A 10,217-nucleotide genomic window follows, 5' to 3' on the forward strand; every position below is an offset into this window, starting at 1 on the left:
AGGTCAAAAAGGTCATAATTAACCGAAGTCAACAAATAATGTCACTTATGCCGTCTGAAATATTACTCAACATGCAAGAAGTTAAAAATCATAACATATCCTTAATCATAACGATTCATAGAATCAAAACATAAACAACAAATATTTTCTCTTTCAAACATGCTTATGTGAGCTCAAAGAGTCTCATCATAATATACTTCTTCTGAAAATAGAACATGTGGGCTCGGAGAGTCCCATCATGATTACATACTTTGCTTCTTGTAAGGACTCGTTGGTCCAGAAATCACACTTTTCTTTCTTTGCATAAACAATATCTCCTTGCATATGTGGAATCATTCAAGTATTTCACAAGATGATCATTTGCGCGCATTTTCTTGAAACAAAATCATTTATTTGAAATTTTTGAAAACGTACCTTTGTTGATCAGGCAGTGAGACGGTGAGCTGAGGGTTATAGGAACGCTTAGAAGTCTAGAGGTACTATTCTAGACTCGGAATAATTCAACTAGCGGTAATCAGAGACACGAAAGAAAACTTATGCTCTGATACCACTTGTAACAGCCCGACTTCCCAAGGCAAAAGAAATAGAAAAAATAATTGAAGAACTTAATTGAGCTGAATAAAATTGATAATTTACCCATTAAATCGGGTATTCATATCTGAAGAGATAAGATGAAAGAAGATAAAATGAAAGGCGTTGAGGGATGCCAATCAAATGACAATATTCAAACTCAGGATCGCATAAGTTTAGTTTCGTGACTCTGATTATAATCATTGATAGCTTCACTAATAGAATTATGGGTTAAAAGTGTAAGCCCAACAAGATAATATTGTACCACATAATAGAAGTTTCAATTTAGGGGATGGAGAACGAGGTGACAAGTTAGTTATTAGCGGAAGCAAAAGACATCGTAGAACCCTAGCCTCAGCTCAGCCCCGTCTGCACCAACCGATCAACCTGAAAACATTTGAAAATAATTTGGGCTGAGTACTAATGTACTCAGTGGGCACGAGTTTCATAAATATTTTATGAAATAATCGAAGCAGTTTATCCAATATCATAATCATGACTCAGAAGGTTTTAAAAATAGAAATCCACTTCTAAGCATGACAAAACTTTTCTCATTAAGTGGCGCGCCATGTACGTTCGATTGTTACTCACTTTCTCCCCACATTCACTGATCTCGGGACGCACCCAGTCAGATCCAAAATATGTTATTGATCTCGGGACGCACCCGGTCAGAATCAATAACCTTAACTGTGCTCCGGATAACCTCCTGTCAAGCACCGTGCTCCGGATAACCTCCTGTCAAGCACCCACCCTTATAACGTTCTAAATCTGTTAGTGCACGATGGTGATCAACCCATCGAGCCACTAACCCTGTGTACACAATCCTCATTTAGCGTGTTAGGCCAAATGAGAATCTCGATCGATACTTAAGCGAGCCTTAAACAATTACAGAACGCACATAAAAACATTTATATTGGATAAACAGATAATTTTTATGAAATATCAGAGCTTATATAACTCAAGATACATTGTATGCAAAATATAACCCACCTGAATAGGCAAAGCCTGTAGTTTAATCGTAAACCTGTCACGGGAAAGCGGTGCTAATCCTCTGATCCTCAAACCCTACAAAAAATCTATTCTTAATAGGTCTCTTGGTGCTATTCTAACTTCTAAATAAAAAGGGAAAAAAAAATTACTAACTATTGATACACTTTGCCCGAATTAATAATCTCTTTAATTGAATCCATAAACTTTTAATACATAATTAGTAATTTTAACAAATATAATCAACACTAAATCCAAAAATTATTAATCATTTAAAGAAAATATAGAATATTAACATTTACAGGTTCAAAGTAATATTTAAAGCCCAAGAAAATAATTTAAAGAGTTGTTATTAATAATGCAGCCCAAGTATAATAAACAGAGCCTAATTTTAAAATAGCAAAAATCGGCCCAATGACAAAAAAGAAAATCGGCCCAATCAAATTTTAAGGAGCCCAAATTAAAAGTCCAATTAAAAGGGTCAAAACCCTAAATGAAAAATCTGAAATTAAAAACAAAATAGTTTAAACTTCTCTCATCACTCTCTCTCTCTCTCCTCTCAAACGGCTCTCTCTCTCTCTCTCTCTTTCTCTCCACTTCTCCTCCTTTCTCTCTCAAAACCACCGCCCCTCTTTCTCCTCCATAGCTTCCGCCGCCACCGCCTCCCTTCCGGCGACCGCACGGCCGGAAGGCCTGCTGCCCTCGTCTCCCTCTCTCTCTCCCAGCCCTCGACAGTCGACACACTCACCAGACACGGCGCCGACCACCCTCTGAATCCAACGACGACGCGACTCCAGCCGCACCGCTGCCTCCTCTCTGTCTACTCTCTCTCTCTCCCTCTCCGTCCGTGGCCGGACGACAGCGGCCGGGCCGCCGCGCCCTGTCCATCTCCTCCATTCTCTCTCACTTTTCCGGCAACAGGCAGCCAAGGAGGGGCCGCTGCCTCCGCTCGCCACTAACGGCGCCTGGCGCCGTCCCGCGCCACGCCGCCTCCCGTCTGCCTCAGCCGTGAGCGGCCGGCGGGCTGCTGCCACATGCAGCGCCGGCAGCCGCGACTTCGTCAGTCCGGTGCGAGGCTCCGACAGACGGCATCCTTGCCATCGCCTCCTCGACTCTCACCCTCTCCGAAGGCTAGCAAGAAGGGTTTTAAAACAGATTTGAAGAAAAAAAGAAAAATGGGTTCTTGAAGAAAATCTGAAATTTTAAGTTATAAGAAAGAGAATTTATTCTATTGATGTGTTCTTGTGTGAGCATCAAAAACAATAAGATATGATTTCGTGTACAGTCCTTGAGTTCTCTGATATGAGCTGAGTTTATTCTCTATGATATTTCTTCCTTTTCTTAACAACATGGATGAACATGTAGAAGAGAAATTGTAAATGTATGGGGTTTGAGGTAACCTTGTGTGGAGTTGTTCTTGAAGGCGTTGCTGGAGTTGTTTGAGAGTTTCTTGATTTACTGAGTATGGTTGAAAATAGCTGCAGAGATTGGAGAGTGCAGGGATTGGAGTGGAGTGTGTGGATGGCTTGTGGGTAAAGGAGAAGGTAATTAAAAACAGATGGAGGGAGGTTGCGTGTGTAGAGTTTTGCCTTTGGGGATAAATGATAAAGTGAAAGATTTGGTAATTTCTTGGGAAGAGACAGATTTTTTTTTTTTGGAGAAGGGAAAAGAAAGATCACTCACGTTCTCTCACTCTGCAGAATTATTACTGGACTAGCCTATATTTATTAGGCTTAATGACTAGAATAAATAAATAAAAATTGAATCAACCCATATTTTTAAATATATGACTGTATATATATATATATATATATTGTGTAAAATAGATAATTAAATAAATAAAATGAAAAATATATGTAATAATATTTCTTATATAATTTAGTAATGTCTCAAAATTTTGATTGATCAAACTAAATATATTGTATATAAATCTATATCAATCCCCTTGATATAATATAATTATAAAATATCGGACGTGTATCAATAGCATACTTAATTAATGGTTTTCTATATTTCTTATGAAAATGTCGGGATGTCACATTTGTATTCAATATTTTGTTTGCATCTTTTTGCATTTGGAATCTAACTAAATGATTAGAATAAAAATGAGAAACTGTTTCCCGAAAATTCGTGTATGACGTGTTTTTTTTTTTTTTTTGTGAAAAGGTTAGTGTATGCCCTTGTTACAATTAATTTGAGCTCCTTTTTGCTGTACTTGAATTGCATAGCTTGCTACAATCGAACTTCTATTCCGGGTGATAGGGCGTATGCTTGAATAATTCAAATTTTTTTTTTTCCCTCCAACTTACTAAAGAGATCTTCTTTTTTTTAAGAATTAACTAAAGTGATCGTTTTAATTGGGCATTTCATCATTTTTCGTTATCATTATTATTTTTGTTTTCTTAATAAAATTTTTATTTCATCATTATCATTTTCATTTTTCATCGTTTACTTTCACTAATATATACGTCTACTCTGACCAAAAAAAACTAATATATACGTCTAGTATAGAGTATGACATAACACAAATTATATATGAGAACACGCATTAATTAACATAATTAGATTGAAGCATAGTTACAAATAAAGTAGGACATGTCTAATAAAATGAATTATTTGAATTTGTACTTTTGTCCTTATTATTTTTGAAAAAGTAGCCGAATAGTTTAAATCAGCAAAACAAGATTCGTGTCTCTTTCTATCTTCTTTTTCACTTTTTTTTTTGATTTTTTTTTTTTTTTTTTTGAGGAAGATGGTTGTTTTCATGCATCATAGATTCATATACAGTTTACAAATTAAGATTCGTACATATATTCATATATTCATATCGAATGTACGTAACAAATATTAATCACTCTTTTATCCTTTTCTGTCACATAATTTAGAGATATGTTTTATTTATCATATATTATACTACCATCTATATTGTGAATAATAATAATATGAGTACGTGTTTTGCTTCACTAAACCAGATGAGATCTTTTGTCCCACAATTTAGTGTGTATGATCATCATCACTAGGAGTGGTACAGTACGATATATCTTTCTAAATTTATCATACTTTATACCTTATCTTTACCTCTGATATGGAGAAACCACATATTTTTACCTTACTTTTACCTACGGTATACCTTAGTCCGATATACCTTAAAATACAGTATGGAAAAATTTCATACCTTTACCATACATTTATTTCTGTATACGATATCATATTTCAGTATACCGCGCTTTCACGGTATATACCAAAATAATTGGTATATTAAAATTTATAAGTTTCGATACGGTATTACCGATAATTAATTTTTTTAACATGCTCACATGCATGTAATGAACAACATCAAACAAATATAATAAATACAATAATAAAACCTCAAACACAATAAAATAAACTACACAAAGTTTATTCATGTCTCACTGATTTCAAACAAGTACAAGTCTACCATATTCATATACATGTATAGTATAACTATGTAACTCATATAAGGCTATTATTATATCTTAACTATGTAACTCATATAAGGTAATTATTATATATATATAATAATAATATTATAATATTAATATAACCAATGCTATAATAAACTACATGTATGTTACTATAAGTTAGATATATTCTCATACATGTATATTCATATATTATACTCCCTCCGTCCCAATATAGTTGGCCACATTTCCTTTTTGGTTCCCACTATTGTTGGCTACTTTCTAAAAATTGCAAAGTTTACTTTAATTAAGTCAACAATTACTCACTAATTAAGTCAACAATTGTTGGCCACTTTCTAAAAAGGCCAAAATTACTCACTAATTTTGGTGGACCACACTCAATTAAAACATAACACTCAATTTTTTAATCTCCGTGTCGAAAAGAATGTGGCCAACAATAGCAGGACGGAGGGAATATATTTTTTAAATATAGATTTTGATACGGTATATATCATAATTTTCAGTATACCGACAACTGCGGTATCATATATACCGGACAAGGTATGATACCGTATTATCGATATATACTGTAATTGCAGTATGTATACCAGATAAATGTACGTATCATATCGTATCAGCGTATATACTGTTAGATGGTATATACCGGTATACCAATAATACGATATCATACCTTGTTCTGATATATATCTTTAATACAATATTTATTGAATTTTTCAGTATATAATATCGCGGTACCGGTATATCCCGGTATCTGAAAAATCCATACCTTTACTTTACCGAAAATTTTCGATATGGTATCATACCTTATCGGAAATTTTCAAGATGGTATCATACCTTACCGAAAATTTTGGTATACCTTAAGTTTGGTATTTTATGGTACTTTCTAGCACTGTATGGCCGGTATACAGAGTTTTCGCTATATTTTTCCAGCCATAACCGTGGCTGTTCTTAATTTGTTATAATTTTTTATTAATTTTTCTTTAATGTTAATTTGTTATATTTTAATATAATAAAAAGATTATTAACAAGGGTTCACTCATTCAATTAGGGTTGATGAGGATAAAAATATACATCCCTGCGATACCGTAAAAGAATACACAAATACGAAGAAGGCCCATGATGAACATCGCTGTTCTACCTTGGAGCAACCCTGCTCAACCCGAAACACCGCTGCCAAGAGTAAAGAGAAGCCCAATTATGAAGAGTCCCGCCCACCGAGCTCGCCAATCCTTAGACTATCCAGGCCGAAGCCCAATTTGTAAGTACCTTTAGCCTAGCGAGCCCAATCCTTCAAGATATGATCTACTTTATGAAGAATCCAACAAATGTCGCTAATCAAGTCTGAGATTGAAGAGGTTTCAAGAAGATCAAGACGAAAGAAGAAGGATTAAACATGAAGACCTATAGTTCTATTCTTAATCTCGGTAGAGTTTTATTCCTAGTATATAATTCATAGTTATTGTCTATAAATATGGGAAAAAACTCTAATGTAAAGGCATCGTTAATCATAGTTTTTCTGCAAAAAGCCTCACGCTTGAAATCAATATCAACTCCTACATTCCATTGTTTTTTTTTTGTGTTTTTATTGTCCTCTTTTATAGTTTTTATTTTTTGGCACAACAACTGGCGCCATCTGTGGAAAGTCGATACCCGAGCTAGACGTTAGACGATTCGGCAGAGGCTATTTATTATTCCAAGCAATCGACCACTGGAATCCATGGAAAGGTAAAGTTCCGACATCAAAGTCAACGTAAGTATCAACATAAATCTCAACCAGGAAGAAACTGTATTTGCTCGAATCCTTGAACTGGCGGCAGGAGCTGTCAACGCGGGAGTTACCGAGCCAAGTCTTGATCGAAAACATGCACATATTTTCATTCTAGCGAGAAATAGTTTTGTCTCAAATTCCAGGATCGGCCCGTAAAACCTCCATTGGTTACTAGCGGAACGACCTACACATGCGGTCGAAGTCGTAGACCCCTCGGCCTGCACATCAGAAGTACACGCGGGGAATTTAGAGAAAAGTTTGCGGGTGCAACAACCAGTACCTTTTAAGAGAAACAGAGGCAAGGGCGGATATATCAGAGATACACGTAAGTTCCCAAGGTATGATCCGTGCATCATGACAAGTCAAAGCCAGAGAAATATTTTTCGAAGCTACAGGGATAAAAGTTGGTTCCATCCTCCCGGAACTTACAAGGAAGGACCCCCACAGTGATCACTATTTTAATTAGCAACAAAACCGCAACTTACACAGCACAATTGTAGTAACAAATAGTAAGCAGAGTATCGTCTCTACATGGACTGATAACCGAAATAACCCTAGCTACTCCCTTAACAAACTATCACAGTAGACAGGCAAACATAAAATGAAGAAGATTTAACTAATGCTAAATTCAAATAGCAGCAGATAAAATTCAAGAGGAAAAATTCAAAGAATGAAAACGACTGATCCTAGGGTAGTAAGTTCATTAACTAAATCCACATAATCAATCTATTAATCCTATTAACCAGTTTAATCCAGTTATGATGAGAGATCACTTGATTAATCAATTACTCTCACTAGAGCAGCAACGATCGTAGATTAGTAAATTCTCTATCTCCGCTATGTCTCAAGAAAATCTACTAACTCCTAAAAGCACATAAGAATAGCTCTCTATGATCTACCTATCTCCGATAGGTCTCAAGGTTAAGATCATATCATACATTCCTGAATCCGCTAAACAGTTATCTTCGCTAGGTCTCAAACCGAATAGCTAAACATGCAAACTATTGGTCAGATAATTCACAAGAATTCAAGCACCAGGAATTACGAATCATAAACTGGAAGGTAAATAGGTATTAAAAAATTAATCACATGAATTCAATTAACTATTTACAAACCCTAGAATCAGATTAAAAACCTAGCCAGACATAATGAAATAAAACAGAAATATAATTAAAAAGAACGCAATTGTAAAAACTGAATTAAATAAAAATGAATGAAAAATCTTGAATCTTTAATCTTCGCAGTAATCCAATCCAAGCTCTAAAAACTGGAAAACAATAATAATCTAAAGCTATGAAACTGAAAAACCAAAGTTGGGAACCCTAGATAGGTCTAAAAAAGACCTATATATAGTGTCAGGGTAAAAAAACAGAGTTTGAAACCCAGAAGAACTCTAAAAATCGGAAAAACTCGCAAAACCGCCCGTAACGACGACCAACTCGGTGACCCGCCAAGTGGGTCGCTGTTTTTCTTCACAAAACGTCGATTTCGGCAACCTACACCAGTGGGTCGTCGAAATCAGACTGCTGCGTGCGATTTTTTTGTCTTGACCATATCTTCTTCGTCCGAACTCTGATTTGCAATCCGTTTTCACTCACCAACTCCTCTTGAGACAAACTACAACTTCTATTTCAGACCATATTTCCAAATTCGATCTCAAGATTCCTGTAAAAACCATCAAAGTTCGGGTAAATATCATATTTCACAAGATAAAGCAATATAGGCACAAAACAAACATCCAACACTCAATTTCCTATAAAAGAAATATCATATGAACATTAAAAATCATGGAAACATGAGTGTTATCAACTCCCCCAAACTTAAGTCATTGTTCGTCCTTGAATAATGAGAAGAACACAATAAAAAATACGAATGGGTAAGAAATCTAGCTCATCGATGCCTCCGAATAATAAAGAATGATAGAATTCACAAATCCTCAATAATCAAGCACAAAATTCACCAATAAACACAACCTATAGTAAAATCAACCTCAACATTCCAAACAATTGAATCTCACAAGTATGTGTATGAAGGAATATTAAATTGAATTAACGTTCCGCTTTGCCCGATGATCGTTTCTTGGTTATTATTAATTTATCATACAACGATTAATCCTAACATGCTCCTATGAATTTAACAGCTGCACATAGGTGTTAGGAATTACTTACTTGTAAAGCGGATGCACAGGTTGTTGATAATCGTATCGAAAGACTTCAGTTCTGATCTTCTCGACTGTATCCCGCTCAGCTTTCACCGTTGGATGGACAACGAGCTATGAAAGTCCCAAGCTAGAAATCTCCCTTGTTTTCCTGCGCCTCCTCATAGCTCTCAAACCCTAATAATTATCAGTGTGTATTTCCTGAGAGCTGACAGCTGTATTTTATAATACAGAAAAGGGAGGGGGGCGCCACTTTTGAGTAGGGGACGATTTCTAGCCCTACTTGGGCTAGGAGACATTGGGCCAGTCCAGGGACCAGATACAAGGAATAAAGATGGGCCTCAAATAAATTAATTTATCAATGGTCAGCCCAGACCATAATTAATTTATAAATATCAGTTCATTCCACTAGAGAACCGATATTGACTTACCCCTTTATTGTCGGTAATGAGTCGGGGCTTGTATTTAGACTTATTAAATCCTCGTATTTAAAATCTCCGACATCCATTTATTAATTATAGCTCTGACAGCCTTAATTAATTAATCTCTTTTGTAATCCTTAAGCAGTACCACTCAAACCTTATTATTGCGCCTGAACTTAATCAACCTGCAGGGTTTAACGCAATAAATATTATTGAGCTCCTTAAGGGGATGTCATTATCCTATACGGATACGAGTACCAATACAGATAATCAGATATCATATATTAACCGTGTAATACCCGGGCTTTTGATGACGTGTTTAATTGCTTGAGTTTGAGTAATTAGGGTTTAGATCCCTTGTTTGATTACTTTGTAAAGAGATGAGGAGATACATGAAGTTTTCTTGTTATTTTAAAGATGTTGAGATGTTCTTTTGATGATGTGAGGATGATGTGGGATTTTATATCCGTATTTGAGTTTGAGTATTTGAATAATTCGAGATAATTATTTGAATGAGAACGGTGAACTCGGAAGTGAGATCTGAGTCCGTTAAGACGTTTTTGAAAATTTTGACTTTTTGACGATGAATAGTAAAATACGGCTATTTCGTCTTTTTGTCGACTTTCAAAATCTTACGTGCACGTCGTCGAGAAATATTCATAGTTTTTCGATACGAGTCCAATAATGAAAGTTTTTATTTTTGGACGACGAGTGAATAGTGAATCGAGATTTCTCGATAAACGAACCGAGCTCGTTTATCAGATTTTCGAGAACGGGCTTACGTTTTCTATATTTATATAGAATTACGAGTGCAATGAAAGTGAGTAGAGGTTGAGAGGGCGAGTAACGAAGAGTATGGGTAGTTAGTC

General features: G+C 35.6%; 1 long non-coding RNA gene across 1 annotated transcript; it reads right to left on the reverse strand.

Moving 5' to 3' along the window:
- Positions 1–686: 686 nt before the first annotated feature.
- LOC131006661 (uncharacterized) lies at positions 687–3,265 on the reverse strand. The gene is made up of 3 exons (XR_009095690.1): positions 2,958–3,265; positions 1,561–1,635; positions 687–957 (listed from the first exon to the last, which is right to left on the reverse strand). It is a non-coding gene; the product is annotated as an uncharacterized LOC131006661 (long non-coding RNA).
- Between the last annotated feature and the right edge of the window lie 6,952 nt (positions 3,266–10,217).

The sequence above is a fragment of the Salvia miltiorrhiza genome, chromosome 1, assembly GCF_028751815.1.
Source record: "Salvia miltiorrhiza cultivar Shanhuang (shh) chromosome 1, IMPLAD_Smil_shh, whole genome shotgun sequence".
NCBI lineage: Eukaryota > Viridiplantae > Streptophyta > Magnoliopsida > Lamiales > Lamiaceae > Salvia > Salvia miltiorrhiza.